The sequence below is a fragment of the Schistocerca serialis genome, chromosome 11, assembly GCF_023864345.2.
Source record: "Schistocerca serialis cubense isolate TAMUIC-IGC-003099 chromosome 11, iqSchSeri2.2, whole genome shotgun sequence".
NCBI lineage: Eukaryota > Metazoa > Arthropoda > Insecta > Orthoptera > Acrididae > Schistocerca > Schistocerca serialis.
The window spans coordinates 84,386,049-84,405,614 of record NC_064648.1 but is presented as its reverse complement, the minus strand read 5'-3'; the positions used below and the strand labels follow the sequence as shown (position 1 = coordinate 84,405,614).

Below are 19,566 nucleotides of genomic sequence, written 5' to 3'. Positions count from 1 at the left end.
CAAAAAGGGGTCCACTACTCAGGAACACTCATCTTCAATAATTTGCCAGGAAACATAAAAAATTTAGTTAGAAATAAAGATCAGTTTAAAGGAGTCTGAAAGACTTACTACTGGCCAACTCCTTCGACTCCATTGGCGAAATTTTTAATAGAAACAAATGATGTATTGTATTTATTCGTACTATTAGTATTGTTATTTCAGCTTAAAAAAATCGACATGTTCCACATCCACGAGGATCTCCTCAGCACGGATCTATGGAACGAAAAACTAATCTAATCTGGGTGAAGCCGTGGGTTTTACGACGACACGATAAAAGTATTCCACAAAACTTGTTACGTGAGTTTACAGTGGAAGACGTCAAGTCGTACATCAATTACTTAAGAATGGATGAGCATACATTTCTGTATGTGCTCAATGAAGTGTATCCTCATATCACAAAGCACAATATTCACTTAGGAACTGCTACATCTTCAGAAGAAAGGCTCACTGTAACACTCCGATTCCTTGCTACAGGAGAGGGGTATGTTAGGTTACGTTAAGTTAGGTTAGGTCAGGTCAGGTCAGGTCAGGTCAGGTCTCAAATCTTCTTAATCTATTTTTGTATTCAGGTTGCCTCACGTTGTAAAGCGCCTCATCAGCTTTAGACATCTCTATTAATTTTGGAGTTGTCGGCACACACCAATTGTATTTACCGGCAATAGTTGCAAAAACACTACAGACGACAGAACGCTGCAGCGATGCTAGCGCTCCATGTGGTAACATGTCACATTGCAGTGAACAGAAGACAAGCGGTTTCTTTGATCAAATATACAGCGAGGCCCTAGATTTGATCAAATATTGGACGACATTGGACAAAGTCCCTATTACACTATCAAATATCTTTGACAAAGATATTGGACAAAGATATTGGGCAAAGAAATTTGATAGTGTAATACCGGCCTAAGATACTGCGGGTTTGATGATTTGTTATTATTTATTCTGTACATCAAGAAGCTAGCAGCTCGCTTATCCTCCTTAGAGCAGAAATTGAAAGGGAAACGATACACGTACACGCTTGGCGATCACCACTTTCCTAACAATGGTAAGTGCAGATAAGTGGTACAGTAAAAGGGGGCCGGCCGCTGTGGCCGAGCCGTTCTAGGTGCTTCAGTCCGAAACCGCGCGACCGCTACGGCCGCCTCGGGCATGGATGTGTGTGATGTCCTTAGGTTAGTTAGGTTTAAGTAGTTCTATGTTGTAGGGGACTGATGACCTCAGGAGTTAAGTCCCATAGTGCTCAGATCCGTTTGAACCATTTTTTGAATAAGAGGTGTCCGATGGGTACGTTGTTCGGTTTCGTCACATATCGGATTTGTCCGGAGCGCTTCATGTCGACTTCACCGTTTTCTCATTTCTGTAGTGTCAAAACTGCAATTTATGTTGGTAGCGCCGAGAGCCGATTAAGTCAGCATTTTCGCACGCGGGCCTCTGCCCACAGCAAAGACCAGTCTCGTCATTCAGATGTTTGTTCGTCATTTTCAGCAACTGTTTTAGAATAATGCCGATGTGAAGAAACAGCATGCTAGTTGCATTAAAAAAAATTTTAAATAATGCAACTGGTTTGCTATTTCTTCACATTGGGGAGCTTGTTGTTTCGTTCAATCTGTAACTCCACAGTACAATCGGACTTCTTCTTTTGTGCCGTATATACTTGCTTCACACACTCAAAGACAAATACTGGACGTGATGGAAGTGCAAAAAATAGAAAGATTCCTTTACACACTGAAAGTAAATTAGGTTCTACTATAATTTCAAAAGAACTACTTCAAATATTTACCGAAAATTGTGAAAATTACGATATAAAATGAAAATTTCGGACTCGACATTACAGTTGCGATATGGATATATCGGAAGAAAGAATATCGCCGATATGTGACGATATTTTCTGGAACGTGTTGATATATCGATATTTTATCATCAGACCTGCTTGCTATTAATAATGTATTTTCACCTTGAGAAGTAGCAGCGCAGTTCTAGCTGAAAGATAGTGTAACTGGTATCCCTGTCGATCATAAAATTGTGAAAACGTGCTGCTCATTATTATGACAACATGCTGCTCATTATTTTTTGAGTCACATTGCGATAGTTTATCTCAAGGACGGACCCACACACACACACACACACACACACCCACACACACACACACACACACACGCACGGGTGTAAACAACAACTGTTTTGCAACGTGCCACCATACTACAGCTGAAGCCGAAACGAACAAATTGGTACAGAACACTTGCCGTCTATGAAGCCAGAAAATAACGTCGAGTCATAATTAAATGGTTCAAATGGCTCTGAGCACTATGGGACTCAACTGCTGAGGTCATTAGTCCCCTAGAACTTAGAACTAGTTAAACCTAACTAACCTAAGGACATCACAAACATCCATGCCCGAGGCAGGATTCGAACCTGCGACCGTAGCGGTCTTGCGGGAGTCATAATTATTCTCGGTCATAATGGCTATATTTGAGAACCGTGTCTGTGTGAGATGATTGTTTATTTCTAATTTATGCTACCGGTCACTTTTTTATTTTTTGTTTTATGTTTAATCCAACATAATACAACGCGTGTCGAACGTGTTCTGTTCATCTTCAGGCGTTTATACATACATACAGAGAAATGTTACTTAAAAATAAACAGTCTTAAATTACCAGAATGAGATTTTCACTCTGCAGCGGAGTGTGCGCTGATATGAAACTTCCAGGCAGATTAAAACTGTGTGCCCGACCGAGACTCGAGCTCGGGACCGTTGCCTTTCGCGGGCAAGTGCTCTACCATCTGAGCTACCGAAGCACGACTCACGCCCGCTACTCACAGCTTTTCTTCTGCCAGTATCTCGTCTCCTACCCTACAAACTTTACAGAAGCTCTCCTGCGAAACTTGCAGAACTAGCACTCCTGAAAGAAAGGATATTGCGGAGACATGGCTTAGCCACAGCCTAGGGGATGTTTTCAGAATGAGATTTTCACTCTGCAGCGGAGTGTGCGCTGATATGAAACTTCCTGGCAGATTAAAACTGTGTGCCCGACCGAGACTCGAACTCGGGACCTTTGCCTTTCGCGGGCAAGTGCTCTACCAACTGAGCTACCGGAGCACGACTCGCACCTGTTACTCACAGCTTTACTTCTGCCAGAATCTCGTCTCTTACCTTCCAAACTTTACTGGCAGAAGTAAAGCTGTGAGTACCGGACGTGAGTCGTGCTTCGGTAGCTCAGATGGTAGAGCACTTGCCCGCGAAAGGTAAAGGTCCCGAGTTCGAGTCTCGGTCGGGCACACAGTTTTAATCTGCCAGGAAGTTTCAGTCTTAAATTAGATTAATCTAGAACTCTTTGTCCATTGTTTGTTTGTTACTGTAGCGGCTGGTGCGGCATTTTGGGGGGGGGGGGGGGGCAGTGGATGTTTTCTTCGTTGTGGTTGACTATGTCCACGTAAAACTACAGCAGTTCACCATCCATGTGTCACGATGTCTGCATGGAGACGCCCTGCAAAGTCACGACTGCTCCGCTCCACGAGCTTCGAGAAGCCACAGCGGCTGCCGCAAGTACCCAGACTGCGCGCATCAGCCTTCGTGATGGGGGATATCCGCGGAGTAATGAAGCGACTTAAATCACTTAATAAAAGCAAGTCTTCTGGCCCAGACTGTATACCAATTAGGTTCCTTTGGGAGCACTAGCTCCATACTTAACAATGATGTACAACCGTTCGCTCGGCGGAAGATCCGTGCCCAAAGACTGGAAAGATGCACAGGACACACCAGTGTTCGAGAAAGGTAGTAGGAGGAACCAACTAAATTACAGGCCTATATCGTTAACGTCGATATGCAGCAGGATTGTAGAACATATATTGTGTTCGAACATTATGAATTACCTCGACGAAAACGGTCTATTGACACACAGTCAACATGTGTTTAGTAAACATCGTTGTTGTGAAACACAACAAGCTCTTTAATTAAAAGGAAGGTCAGCGTCGGCCGTAATATTGATGTTTTATTGATAGCAGAATATTACGGCCAACGCTGACCTTCCTTTTAATTTAACATATATGGTCGTTGAGCACACAGCACTCCATGGAGTCGCCAATCAACGACTAGCTCTCTATTCACATGAAGTGCTGAGGGCTATTGACAAGGTATTTCAGATCGATTACGTATTTCTGGATTTCCGGAAGGCTTTTGACGCTGTACCACACAAGCGGCCTCAAGTGAAATTGCGTGCTTATAGAATATCGTCTCAGCTATGTGACTGGATCTGTGATTTCCTGTCAGAGAAGTCACAGTTCGTTGTAATTGACGGAAAGTCATCGAGTAAAAGAGATTTCTGGCGTTCCCCGAGGTAGTGTTATAGGCCCCTATCTATGTAAATGATTTGCGAGACAATCTGAACAGCCGTCTTCGGTTGTTTGCATATGACGATCTCATTTATCGACTAATAAAGTCATCAGAAGATCAAAACAAACCGCAAAACGATTTATAAGAAATATCGGAATGGTGCGAAAAGTGGCAGTTGACCTTAAATAACGAAAAATGTGAGGTCATCCACATTAGTGCTAAAAAGAACTCATTAAACATCGGTTACACGGTAAATGAGTCAAACGCAAAAGCCGTAAATTCAACTAAATACCTAGGTATTACAATTACGAACAATTTAAATTGGAAGGAACACATAGAAAATGTTGTGGGGAAGGCTAATCAAAGACTGTGTTTTATTGGCAGGACACATAGAAAATGTAACAGACCTACTAAGAAGACTGCCTACACTACGCTTGTCCGCCCTCTTTTAGAATACTGCTGCGCGGTGTGGGATCCTTACCAGGTAGGACTGACTAACTACATCGAAAAAGTTCAAAGAAAGGCAGCACGTTTTGTATTATCGCGAAATATGGGAGATAGTGTCACTGAAATGATACAGGATTTTGGATGGACATCATGAAAAGAAAATCGTTTTTCGTTGCGACAGAACCTTCTCACGAAATTCCAATCACCAACTTTCTCCACCGAATGCGAAAATATTTTCTGGACATCGAATTACATAGCGAGGAACGACCATCAAGATAAAATAAGGGAAATGGGAGCTCGTACGGAAAGATGTAGGTGTTCATTCTTCCCGCGCGCTGTACGAGATTGGAATAATAGAGAATTGTGAAGCTGGTTCGATGAACCCTCTGCCAGGCACTTAAACGCAGAGTATCCATGTAGACGTAGATGCAGATTGTACAGCCAAAGACTTCTCGAGGCTCCACCACCCTGTCCACATCACAGGCGTGCTCATGTATGATCGGCTGGAGCACACGAACGTTGGACACGAAACCGCCGGAACAAAACGCTGATCATAGACGAAATGCGAATACGCTTGCAGCCTGACGACATATGGAGACGAACGGGGTTACGCAACGATCCATCTGTGGCTGTGGGACGTCACCAACAGTCCAGTGTCTGAGTCGTATTCTGGGCAGGTATCTTGTACGGCTGCCGCACACCACTCCTTCCGATTGAAGGCCACGTGACTGCTGCAGTGTGTGAAAACAACATACTGCGACCCGCAGTCAGTGGATCTACAGAGACTGCAGGAGGGGTGAGGGGGGGGGGGGGGGTTCTCCCTACAGGATTACAACGCCCGACCTCATCGGGGTCGCAGTGTGTGTCGGAAGCTGACAGGAAGTGGAATTGGCCAGCATGCTCACCGGATCTGAGTTGCATAGACCAAGGATGGAGCTTGCTCTAAAGAGCCATTTCTAGTCCTCAACGACTGAAGCTCTCATGAATGCTGCCACAATATGTGGTACTGAGCCTGCTTCTTCGCTTTCAAGAGTGCCTGAGGGTTCGTGGAGGAACTACACCTTACTCAACAGTGCGCTGAACACATTTTCGGTTTCTTGATGTTGTGGGACATTCCAACTTTTTTGTACGAGGGTGAGAGAAATAAATATTATTTACTGTGCAGAAGTGGTACAAAGCTGTATCAGTATTCAACATAATATCGCCCCACGCTCAATGCAAGTCCTCCAGCGCTTACAAAGTGCATAAATTCCTTTAGAAAAAAATTGATTTGGTAGTCCGCGTAACCACTCATGCACCGCGAGGCGTACCCCTTCATCAGAACGGAACTTCTTTCCTCCCATGGCGTCTTTGAGTAGTCCAAACATACGGGAATCACTTGGGCAAAGGTCTGGTGAATATGGTGGATGAGGAAGACACTCAAAATGCAGGTCTGTGATTGTTGCAACTGTTGTACGGGCAGTGTGGGGCCTTGCATTGTCACGTTGGACACCTGCTGACAGCAATCCACGTCGCATTGATTCAATTGCAGGCCGCAGATGATTTTTTTAGGAGATCTGTGTATGATGCACTGGTGACAGTGGTCCCTCTAGGCATGTAATGCTCCAAAATGACGCCTTTTTCTTCCCAAAAGAGAGTCAGCATATCCTTCCTTTCTGATGGTTCTGTTCGAAACTACTTTGGTTTTGGTGATGGGGAATGGCGCCATTCCTCGCTCGCTCTCCTCGTTTCCGGTCGGTGGAAGTGAACCCATGTTTCGTCCCCAGTAACGATTCTTGCAGGGAAGCCATCACGTTCTCGTTCAAAGCGCCGAAGAAGTTCTTCACAAGCATCAACACGTCGTTCTCTCATTTCAGGAGTCAGCTGCCGTGGCACCCATCTTGCAGACACTTTGTGGAACTGGAGCACATCGTGCACAGTGTGGTGTGCTGACCCGTGACTAATCTGTGAACACACTGCAATATGATTCAGTGTAACTCGGCGGTTTTCTTCCACTATGGCTTCAACTACTGCAATGTTCTGTGGAGTAACAACTGGTTGTGCCTGACCTGGACGAGGAGCATCTTCCACTGAAGCCACACCACTTGCGAACTTCCTACTCCATTCGTAGACTTGCTGCTGTGACAAACATGCATCACCGTACTGAACCTTCATTCGCCGATGAATTTCAATAAGTTTCACACCTTCACTACGCAAATCCCGAATAACAGAACGCTGTTCTTCCCTGGTGCAAGTCGCAAGTGGGCCGGCCATCTTTATACTGATACTGCGACGGTATGTCTACATCTGCACTATGCTGCCACCAACAGGCCATTCTGCACGCTGTTTGTAGCACGCTAACCAACTTATAAGATAAGGGCGTGAAACTTCGATTTGTTATTACAAATTTAAGGTTTTCATTTGACTCGTATTTTAAAATAGTGTTCCTCTTTGATTTCACGATCACACAATATAGTTTTCGTTTCCGAAATATTCTGAGTTATCGAACAATACATGTAAGACATCTATTTCATTTCTAGATACGAGAACCAATAATTATGTTTAACTTTTTTTGGTGGGTGTACTACGATTAAAAAACGGTCGATTTATACCAATTGTAATTGAAAGAACTACAGTAAATTTATTAGCAAGTGATTATCTAAGATAATCTAAGGAGTTAGTTAAAATGTGTGATATTAGAGTGTCAATCTAAAATAACTAAACAAACTTAACTCACACAAGCATCCGCAAATGTACGGTTAGATTATGGCAACGGCCTTGCTGCAGTGGATACACCGGTTCCCGTGATATCACCGAAGTTAAGCGCTGTTGGGCTTGGGCGGCACTTGGATGGGTGACCATCGGCCGCCATGCGCTGTTGCCATTTTTCGGGGTGCACTCAGCCTCGTGATGCCTATTGAGGAGCTACTCGACCGAGTAGTAGCGGCTTCGGTCAAGAATACCATCATAACGACCGGGAGAGCGGTGTGCTGACCCCACGCCCCTCCTATCCGCATCCTCCTCCGAGGATGACACGACGGTCGGATGGTCCCGGTAGGCCTCTCGTGGCCTGAAGACGGAGTGCTATCTACGATTACGAAACGATCTCAACGTAACTCACACAAGCACGCGCAAATGTCAACAGGAAAGCGTCAGTAGGAAATCGTGCGTCGGTAAGACGATCAACGCGCCAAGCCTACAGCAACTTCCTCACTGATATCTTAGCGAAAGATCGTGCCGAGAAGCAGAAGTTTTGAACTCCTCGTTTAAGAAATCATTCACTCAGCACGATGGCACAAACGCAACCGATGTCTGACTGTCACACTGATTGGAGCCTGGATGATATACGATCAGGCATCCGTGGCGTAGAGAGGCAGGTGAAAGAATTGAGCAGAAATAAGTCGCCAGGTCCATATGGAATCCCGTTTCGTTTTCAACAAGCGTATTCTGCGCCATTGGCCTCTGACTTAGCTTTATCCTGAACCATTCCGCCAGCTCAAAGTCAGAAGTGAATAGAAAAAAGGGCAACTATCTCCTCTACAGAGGTCGGTACACGTGAACGTTTCAGTGCAAATATCTCAGGAACAATAGTAGATACTCAAAAACGACTTCCGCGGCTATGAATGTAGCACAGCGGCTCTACACTACTGGCCATTAAAATTGCTACACCAAGAAGAAATGCAGATGATAAACGGGTAATCATTAGGACAAATATATTATACTAGAACTGATATATGATTACATTTTCACGCAATTTGGGTGCGTAGATCCTGAGAAATCAGTACCCAGAACAACCACCTCTGGCCGTAATAACGGCCTTGATACGCCTGGGCATTGAGTCAAACTGAGCTTGGATGGCGTGTGCAGGTACAGCTGCCCATGCAGCTTAAACACGATACCACAGTTCATCAAGAGTAGTGACTGGCGTATTGTGACGAGCCAGTTGCTCGGCCACCATTGACCAGGCGTTTTCACTTAGTGGAGAATGTGATGTCCTTCTGTATCCAGAAAGGCCCGTACTGGACCTGTAACATGCAGTCGTGCATTATCCTGCCGGAATGTAGGGTTTCGCAGGGATCGAATGAAGGGTACGGCCACGGGTCGTAACACATCTGAAATGTAACGTCCACTGTTCAAAGTGCCGTCAGTGCGAACAAGAGGTGACCGAGACGTGTAACCAATGGCACCCCGTACCATCACGCCGGGTGATACGCCAATATAGCGATGAAGAATATACGCTTGCAATGTGCGTTCACCGCGATGTAGCCAAACACGGATGCGACCATCATGATGCTGTACGCATAACCTGGATTCATACGAAAAAATTACGTTTTTCTATTCGTGCACCCACGTTCGTCGTCGAGTACGCCATCGTAGGCGTGCCTGTGATGCAGCTTCAAGGGTAAGGGCAGCCATGGTCTCCGAGCTGATAGTCCGTGGTGCTACAAACGTCGTCGAACTGTTCGTGCAGATCGTTGTTGTCTTCCAAACGTCCCCATCTGTTGACTCGGGGATCGAGACGTGGCTACACGATCCGTTACTACCGTGCGGATAAGATACCTGTCATCTCGACTGCTAGTGATACGAGGCAGTTGGGATCCAGCACGGCGTTCCTTATTACCCTCCTGAACCCAGCGATTCCATATTCTGCTAACAGTCATTGGATCTAGACCAATGCGAGCAGCAATGTCGCGATACGATAATCCGCAATCGCGATAGGCTACAATCCGACCTATATCAAAGTCGGAAACATGATGGTACGCATTTCTCCTCCTTACACGAGGTATCACAACAACGTTTCACCAGGCAACGGGCAAATGCTGTTTGTGTATGAGAAATCGGTCGGGAACTTACCTCATATCAGCACGTTGTAGATGTCGCCAACGGCGCCAACCTTGTGTGAATGCTCTGAAAAGCTAATCATTTGCATATCACAGCATCTGATTCGTGTCGGTTAAATTTCTCGTCTGTCTCACATCATCTTCGTGGTGTAGCAATCTTAATGGCCAGTGGTGTAAATACTATGGGACATCCTAAAACGTAAGCAAATATTATTTTCGACACACACTTGTGCTTTTTACACTGAAGCGCCAACGAAACTGATATAGGCTTGCGTATTCAAATACAGAGATATGTAAACAGGCAGAATCTGGCGCTTCGGTCGGTAATGCCTATATAAGACAAGCGTCTGTCGCAGTTGTTAGATAGGTTACTGCCGCTACAGTGGCAGGTTAACCAGATTCAAGAGAATTTAAACGTGCACGAGCGATGGGACACAGCAATGGCTGGTTCAAATGGCTCTGAGCACTATGGGACTTAACAGCTGAGGTCATCAGTCCCCTAGAACTTAGAACTACTTAAACCTAACTAACCTAAGGACAGCACACACATCCATGCCCGAGGCAGGATTCGAACCTGCGACCGTAGCAGTCGCGCGGCTCCGGACTCCACGCCTAGAACCGCTCGGCCACCGCGGCCGGCTGTAACACAGCATCTCCGAGGCAGTGGTGGAGTTGGCAATTTCCTGTACGACCATTCATGAGTGCACCGTGAATATCAGGAATCCGGTAAAACATCAAATCTCCGACATCGGTGAGCCCGGAAAAAGATCCTGCGAGAACGGGACCAACGACGACTGAGGGGCAGCGTGACAGAAGTGCAACTGTTCCGCAAATCGCTGCAGATTTCAATGCTGGGCCACCGGCATGTGTCAACGTGCGAACCATTCAACGAAGCATCATCGATACGGGGTTTCAGAGCCGAAGGCCCACTCGTGTGTCCTTGATGGCTGCATGGGGGGGGGGGGGGGGGGGGGAGTGAGGGGGCGTACACGATATTAGGTTGGTTGGTTGGTTTGGGGGAAGAGACCAAACAGCGAGGTCATCGGTCTCATCGGGTTAGGGAAGGACGGAGAAGGAAGTCGGCCGTGCCCTTTCAAAGGAACCATCCCGGCATTTGCCTGGAGTGATTTAGGGAAATCACGGAAAACCTAAATCAGGATGGCCGGACGCGGGACTGAACCGTCGTCCTCCCGAATGCGAGTCCAATGTGCTAGCCACTGCGCCACCTAGCTCGGTACACGATATTAGGCAGCTGTACCAGTCTTCCTTTTTTTTTTTTTTGCTGTTCAGTGTAAATAGAAACCCCGTTTTATTTCTTAGGCAATCAACAACAGGAGAAATGACAAATACGATGGCGTCGATTGCATAGCAGTATGTCAATTACACCACGAGAAAGTGCTGTCTGAAATTTGTGCTTGAAATGAACGAAACTCGCCGATGTTCCACTTCCCGAGAGGCAAGCGTGAACCCTATGTTGTTCGCAATCACTGTTTGATTGACGTACTACAGACCCTGTACTTATTGCTATTTACACCGTTATTAAGTGGACTGGAAACTATACGATGTCGAGTCACACACAATGAAAAATAAGGGAACGGTTTACTCGTTCGTGGTTCGTTAATGTTTGCTATGGTACTATGACATAAGGTTAACGAACTACCGAATTTCACCGGTCAGAGTTAACATAATCATTGGCTGACCGAGGATGTAACAGAGAGGTTGAATGTAGTTGGACATCAGTTACACACTGGTACGTGACACGTGCAGCACATGTTACTGAATGTTTTTAATGATTACGCTACAGCTGGGCTTCTGCACATGGTGAAACGGTTAAATAAATGTGGAGTATTTCTCACAAAACACACGTCTTCTCGGAAACACAAAAAAAGTACGCGGGTATGCTGTCACATTTCTCACAGCAGACACGTTACGACGTATGTTAGAAGAGATCGCCATTTTCATGCCAACACCGCTATGCACGCCCTAACACTGATCGACTCACTGGTTTCTGTGTTTGAGGCGTTCTTGCAGCACATGCAGCGGTAATACGACCTTTCATGTCGTCCATTGTTGTTTGAACCCTCCGATACAACACATTTTTCACACGTTCCCAGATAAAATGGTTCATGGGGATGAGATTGTGTGTCGGCGCTGGAAATCTCTCACCACGATTGCTCCTTACTAGCCGTCGAATTGGGAATTTTTAGTTTAGTGTACTGTCGGATACTGTTTCGCAGTATGCACGTTCATAAATAACACACTGAAGGGGAAACCGTTATGTACGTCAATCACATCTCAATTACTAGCAACGTTGCGTTCGCGCTTGCATCTCGGGACGTCTAACATCGGCGGGGTCAGTTTATTTCAAGCGTCAACTTTGCTTTACAGTTTCTGAGCACGTAATTGACGTATTGCGTTGCAACCAGTGCCATTCTTTTCGACTGACTAACAAATAATATTCGGTATACATTTCAAAAGCAGAACTTTGTGATGAAAATAATATTTGCTTACCTTTTAGAACGTCTCATTGTATTTACTTTCATGACCCCCTGCCTTACATTCATAGCCGCGAAAGCCGATTCCCAATACGTACGGTAGTTCCAGAGATACCTGCGTAGTTACGTTAAAGTGTGCCACCCTGTGTAAGGAGGGTAAAAGAACGGGCCCGCATAGCTATAGACCAATACAGTTAACATCGGTTTTCAGTAGAATTCTTGAAAACATTCTGAGTTCGAATATAATACATCTCCTTGACGTAAAAAAGCTTCTGTCAACACATCACCATGGATTTTTAGGAAACACTGCTCATGTGAAACCATACTTGCCCTTTTCTCACGTGATATCCTACAAGGCATGCATGGAGGGCAGCAACATGTAGCTTCCATACTCCCAGATTTCCGAAAAGCATTTGACACGGCACCACACTGCAGACTGTCGAAGGCCCGACCACACGGGTTAGCTTCGCAGATGGGCGAGTGGCTCGAAGACTTCCTGTGTAACAGAAGCCAGTATGTCGTCCTCGACGGCAGGTGTTGACCAGAGGCAAGGGTATCGTCAAGAGCGCTCCAGCAAAGTGTGAAAGGACTGATCTCATTCTGTAAATAGAAGATCCAAAGAAACTGGTACAGTTGACTAATATCGTAGAGGGCCATGCTAGGATGCAGAAGTGCCCCAACACGATGTGGCATGGACTCTATCAATGTCTGAAGTAGTGCTGGAGCGAACTGACACTATGAAACCTACAGTGCTGTCCATAAGTCCGTAAGAGTACGAGGGGGGTGAAGAATTCCTCTGAACGGCACGTTGCAACGCATGCCAGATGTACTCAGTAATTATCGTGTCATGGGAGTTTGGTGGCCAGCGCAAGTGTTTAAACTCAGAAGAGAGTTCCTGCAGCCACACTGCAGCATTTCTGAACGTGTAGGGTGTCCTGCTGGAGTTTCCCAAGTTCTTCGGAATGCACAATGGACATGAACGTGTAAGTAGGCTGTTTAGACTTTTATGTTGGTAACGCCACGTAGCGCTCTGTATGAAAATTACTGGTTGTGCTGTGTGAAGTCTGTGGCTGGTTTGCATTGTTGGAGTATTTGCTATTGCAATGTTGGGCAGCTGGATGCGAACAGCGCGTAGCGTTGCACAGTTGGAGATGAGTCGCTAGCAGTGGTGGATGTGGGGAGAGAGACGGCAGAGTTTTGAGAGCGGACGATCTGGACGTGTGTCCGCCAGAAAAAGGAAATTAGTTAGTCCCTTCAGTAGTTAGAATCTTTTATTTAGCTGGCAGTATTGGCGCACGCTGTATTGCAGTAGTTCGAGTAACGAAGATTTTTGTGAGGTAAGTGAATCATGACAGGTGTAGGTTATTATTAGTCAGGGCCATTCTTTTGTAGGGATTAGTGAATGTCAGATTGCGTTGCGTTAAAAATATTGTGTGTCAGTTTAGTGATGATCAGAATAAGTAAAGAGAGAAATGTCTGAGTACGTACGGTTTCGCTGAGCTGTTTGAAAATCAAATAACGTAAGAGGTTTACCAGCACAGTACTTCATTAATTTCTCTAAGGGGACGTTTCAAATGGATGTAGGTGATCAGACAGAATGCTTACGTACGTGTCACCTGTCTAGACGTATCAGGGGTCCCATATCACTCCAACTGGACACGCCCCACACCATTACAGAGCCTCCACCACAGCTTTAACAGTCGCCTGCTGACAAGCAGCGTCCACTCATGAGGTCATCCCCATTCCCGTACACGTCCATCCACTCGCTACAACTTGAAACGAGACTCGTCCGACCAGGCAACACGTTTCCAGTCATCGACAGTCCAATGACGGCGTTGACGCGCCCAGGCGAGGCGTAAAGCTTTGTGTCGTGCTGTTATCAACGGTACGTGAGTGGGCCTTCAGCTCCGAAAGCCAGTATCGATGATGTTTCGTTAAATGGTTCGCTCGCTGACACATGTTGATGGCCCAGCATTGAAATTTGAGCGATTTAGTGAAGAGTTGCACTTCTGTCACGTTTAACTATTCTCTTCCGTCGCCGTTCTTGCAGGATTTTTTCCCGGCTGCAGCGATGTCGGTGATTTGATGTTTTACCGGGTTCCTGATATTCACGGTACACTCTTGAAATGGTCGCACGGGAAAACCCCCACTTCATCGCTGCCTCAGAGATGCTGTCTCCCACAGCTCGTGCGCAGACTATAACACCACGTTCAAACTGACTTAAAGTATTGAAAACCTGCCATTGTAGCAGTTGGGACCGATCTAACAACTGCGCCAGACACTTGTTGCCTTATATACGCGTTGCCGACCGCAGCGCCGTATTCTACCTGTTCACTTACCTCTGTATTTGAATACGCATTCGTAAAATACTTTATTTGGCGCTTCAGTGTACAATATGGCAATAGAGATTAACAATAGAAAAATACTACATAGACTTGAAACAATAAATGTACGTACATTTTAGGCCCAGTAACCAGAATGTGTGTGTGTGAAATCTTATGGGTCTGCTAAGGTCATCAATCCCTAAGCTTACACACTACCTAACCTAAATTATCCTAAGGACAAACACACACACCCGTGCCCGAGGGAGGACTCGAATCTCCGCCGGGACCAGCCGCACAGCCCACGACTGCAGCGCCTAGACCGCTCGGCTAATCCCAGTAACCAGAATAATTACTTTCATTTGGATTTCCAGTTTCTTCAGTAAAATGTATTCATAATTTTGACTTGGCCACTTATTTTAATCTGCGACTCGTCTTACAGAATATCACTGTATCTTGAGCCAATTGTAACACTTTGAAAATTATCTCTATGAAAAAGCCTTCAATACAATATGTGCATTGTGATTCATTTGATGGGAAATAAGACAAGTAAAGAAGTTGTTAATTAAGCACATCGAAAGGCCAATTATTGTATCTGCTGTGATGGTCAAAAATGAAACATGCTCAAAGTATAAGCCCTTCCCCCTATATATGAGTATATACATAGCGTTCAGCACTTCACTGAGATTGAGGATGTGAACAAGGAGTTGATGCATAATTTGGTGTAAATGTTTCTTGTTTCTCAGATCATTGAAGTCTTGGGAGAAAATATTTTGCTAATCTTCCTTCGGAGCTGTTCTTTATTAATAACGAGCTAATTCACAGAATTCCAGCGAACTGCAAAAGAAGTGATGATTTATTTTCGTCCAACTTCTTAACCTTATTTTCTGACTTTTTATTAGCACTTAGATATGTCTTGCTAACATGTTAAATATTTGCTTCTTTTACCATAGCATGGTAAATTGTAAATAACTCAGCTTCACTAATCTGCTGATGAAGTTCAAATTGTGATAGTGTCTTGATCATAGTCTGTTATTAATCAAACAACTAAGGACAAGATACACCAATGGCTTGTAAGAAGCTCATTGTCAGTATACAAAATCAAATTTCTTCGTTTTTTAAAAACCCACACAATTTCTCGTTTAATCAGCTAGAAATAGTCCCTGAAAATTACATTAAAGCTCTGAAGAGGTCTGTATTTACTTACGTCTACATATATGAAAGTTTCCTATTTCCACGGTATCATTTTCCAGATACTTATATTGATATCTTGAACTGTTTATAAAGTGTAAGTTTTATGAGTAACCGAATAATTTTACGAATAGTTCACTTGTGCTGTATTGTGACGCATGTGGGTAATATTGAGTGTGCTACATAAAATCCATTTTCTACATCTACATCCATACTCCGCAAGCCACCTGACGGTGTGTGGCGGAGGGTACCTTGAGTACCTCTATCGGTTCTCCCTTCTATTCCAGTCTCGTATTGTTCGTGGAAAGAAGGATTGTCGGTATGCTTCTGTGTGGGCTCTAATCTCTCTGATTTTATGCTCATGGTCTCTTCGCGAGATATACGTAGGAGGGAGCAATATATTGTTTGACTCTTCGGTGAAGATATGTTCTCGAAACTTCAGCAAAAGCCCGTACCGAGCTACTGAGCGTCTCTCCTGCAGAGTCTTCCACTGGAGTTTATCTATCATCTCCGTAACGCTTTCGCGATCACTAAATGATCCTGTAACGAAGCGCGCTGTTCTCTGTTGGATCTTCTCGATCTCTTCTATCAACCCTATCTGGTACGGATCCCACACTGCTGAGCAGTATTCAAGCAGTGAGCGAACAAGCGTACTGTAACCTACTTCCTTTGTTTTCTCGAGATCAGCAATAAATGTAGACCGGCTCCAAAGTCTAAAGAAAAATTTAGTACACATAGCAATTTACACTCCTGGAAATTGAAATAAGAACACCGTGAATTCATTGTCCCAGGAAGGGGAAACTTAATTGACACATTCCTGGACTCAGATCCATCACATGATCACACTGACAGAACCACAGGCACATAGACACAGGCAACAGAGCATGCACAATGTCGGCACTAGTACAGTGTATATCCACCATTCGCAGCAATGCAGGCTACTATTCTCCCATGGAGACGAACGTAGAGATGCTGGATGTAGTCCTGTGGAACGGCTTGCCATGCCATTTCCACCTGGCGCCTCAGTTGGACCAGCGTTCGTGCTGGACGTGCAGACCGCGTGAGACGACGCTTCATCCAGTTCCAAACATGCTCAATGGGGGACAGATCCGGAGGTCTTGCTGGCCAGGGTAGTTGACTTACACCTTCTAGAGCACGTTGGGTGGCACGGGATACATGCGGACGTGCATTGTCCTGTTGGAACAGCAAGTTCCCTTGCCGGTCTAGGAATGGTAGAACGATGGGTTCGATGACGGTTTGGATGTACCGTGCACTATTCAGTGTCCCCTCGGCGATCACCAGTGGTGTACGGCCAGTGTAGGAGATCGCTCCCCACACCATGATGCCGGGTGTTGGCCCTGTGTGCCTCGGTCGTATGCAGTCCTGATTGTGGCGCTCACCTGCACGGCGCCAAACACGCATACGACCATCATTGGCACCAAGGCAGAAGCGACTCTCATCGCTGAAGACGACACGTCTCCATTCGTCCCTCCATTCACGCCTGTCGCGACACCACTGGAGGCGGGCTGCACGATGTTGGGGCGTCAGCGGAAGACGGCCTAACGGTGTGCGGGACCGTAGCCCAGCTTCATGGAGACGGTTGCGAATGGTCCTCGCCGATACCCCAGGAGCAACAGTGTCCCTAATTTGCTGGGAAGTGGCGGTGCGGTCCCCTACGGCACTGCGTAGGATCCTACGGTCTTGGCGTGCATCCGTGCGTCGCTGCGGTCCGGTCCCAGGTCGACGGGCACGTGCACCTTCCGCCGACCACTGGCGACAACATCGATGTACTGTGGAGACCTCACGCCCCACGTGTTGAGCAATTCGGCGGTACGTCCACCCGGCCTCCCGCATGCCCACTATACGCCCTCGCTCAAAGTCCGTCAACTGCACATACGGTTCACGTCCACGCTGTCGCGGCATGCTGACAGTGTTAAAGACTGCGGTGGAGCTCCGTATGCCACGGCAAACTGGCTGACACTGACGGCGGCGGTGCACAAATGCTGCGCAGCTAGCGCCATTCGACGGCCAACACCGCGGTTCCTGATGTGTCCGCTGTGCTGTGCGTGTGATCATTGCTTGTACAGCCCTCTCGCAGTGTCCGGAGCAAGTGTGGTGGGTCTGACACACCGGTGTCAATGTGTTCTTTTTTCCATTTCCAGGAGTGTATGACCTAATGTGCACCAATGTAAACTCATACCATGCCAGACTGTTCGAATTTCATACCAACGACTACTTAACTAAGAAGTATCACAATAATTATGGCCACTAACTAAAGGATAGGCAGTTCACCGCGAAGCTGACATATGAGGCTACAAGTAAAGAAAAGATCAACAATTTCTTACGACACAATTTCGGTAAAAGTGTTTGAGGAGAAATGCAGAGCAACTGGCGCGCGTGCTACACATTGCTGGTGGTATAGTACTGCGGCACTGACTGCCTGGTTAACCAGCGACCTATGTGGACACCTGTAGGTTGGTTCACATGGCTCTGAGCACTATGGGACTCAACTGCGGTGGTCATAAGTCCCCTAGAACTTAGAACTACTTAAACCTAACTAACCTAAGGACAGCACACAACACCCAGCCATCACGAGGCAGAGAAAATCCCTGACCCCGCCGGGAATCGAACCCGGGAACCCGGGACACCTGTAGGGGCATATAGCTATGCTGGACAGCATAGCGAGTCCGCACCCGAGTTACGTACTGTCTTTGCGCTTCCACACTAAGACTCGATTAGCTACAGCTGGCGTCTTTGCTGCCGGCAAATGCCGCTGCTGAAGACAAGGCAAGACCACCATCCCTCTCTCCGTTTGCGCGAAGGACCTGCTCATAATGTCATACAGAGCACTTTCATTCGAGAAAGTTGATATTTACAGCAGTGTAAAATAATATGTGGATGACACCCAGTTATAAATTCTTTTTTTGAGTCATCAATTTTCTGACTGGTTTGACTTGGCCCGCCACGAATTCCTCTCCTGTGCCAACCTCTTTATCTCAGAGTAGCACTTGCAACCTACTCCCTCAGTTATTTGCTATATGTACTCCAATCTCTGTCTTCCTGTACAATTTTTGCCTTCTACAGAGCTCCCTCTAGTACCATGGAAGTCATTCCCTCATGTCTTAACAGACGTCCTATCATCCTGGCCCTTCTCCTTGTCAGTGTATTCCACATATTCCTTTCCTCTCCGATTCTGTGCAGAACCTACTCATTTCTTAACTTATCAGTCTACCTAATTTTGAACATTCGTCTGTAGCACCACATCTCAAATGCTTCTATTCTCTTCCGTTCCGTTTTACCCAGAGTCCATGTTTCACTACCTTAAAATTCTGTACTCCAACGTACATTCTCAGAAATTTCTTCCTCAAATTAAAGCCTATGTTTGATGCTAGTAGACTTCTCTTGGCCAGGAGTGCCCTTTTCGCCATTACTAGTCTGCTTTCTATGTCCTCCCTGCTCCATCCGTCATTGGTTATTTCGCCGCCAAGGTAGTAGAATTCCTTAACTTCATCTACTTCGTGACCATCAAACCTGATGTTAAGTTTCTCCCTGTCCTCATTTCTACTATTTATCATTACTTTCGCCTTTCTATAATTTACTTTCATTCCATGTTCTGTACCCATTAGACTGTTTATCCCATTCTGCAGGGCATGTAATCCTCCTTCACTTTCACTGAGGATAGCAATGTCACCAGCCAGTCGTATCATTGACATCCTTTCACTTTGATTTTAATTCCTCTCCTGAACCTTTCTTTTATTTCCATCATTGCTTTTTCGATGTACAGATTGAACATTAGGAGCGAAAGACCATACCCTATTTAATCCATGCATTTCGTTCTTGGTCGTCCATTCTTAGTATTCCCTCTTGGCTCTTGTACATACTGTATATTACCCGTTCTCTTGGTACAGCTTGCCCCTACTTTTATC

General features: G+C 45.8%; 1 protein-coding gene and 1 non-coding gene across 5 annotated transcripts in view; one reads left to right on the top strand and one right to left on the bottom strand.

Moving 5' to 3' along the window:
* Positions 1-19,566, top strand: part of LOC126426407 (tenascin-like) — a 562,410-nt gene that overhangs the window by 58,082 nt on the left and 484,762 nt on the right. The gene's annotated exons all lie outside the window — the stretch shown is intronic.
* On the bottom strand, positions 3,060-3,134 carry Trnas-cga (transfer RNA serine (anticodon CGA)). Its single transcript has one exon. It is a non-coding gene; the product is annotated as a tRNA-Ser (tRNA).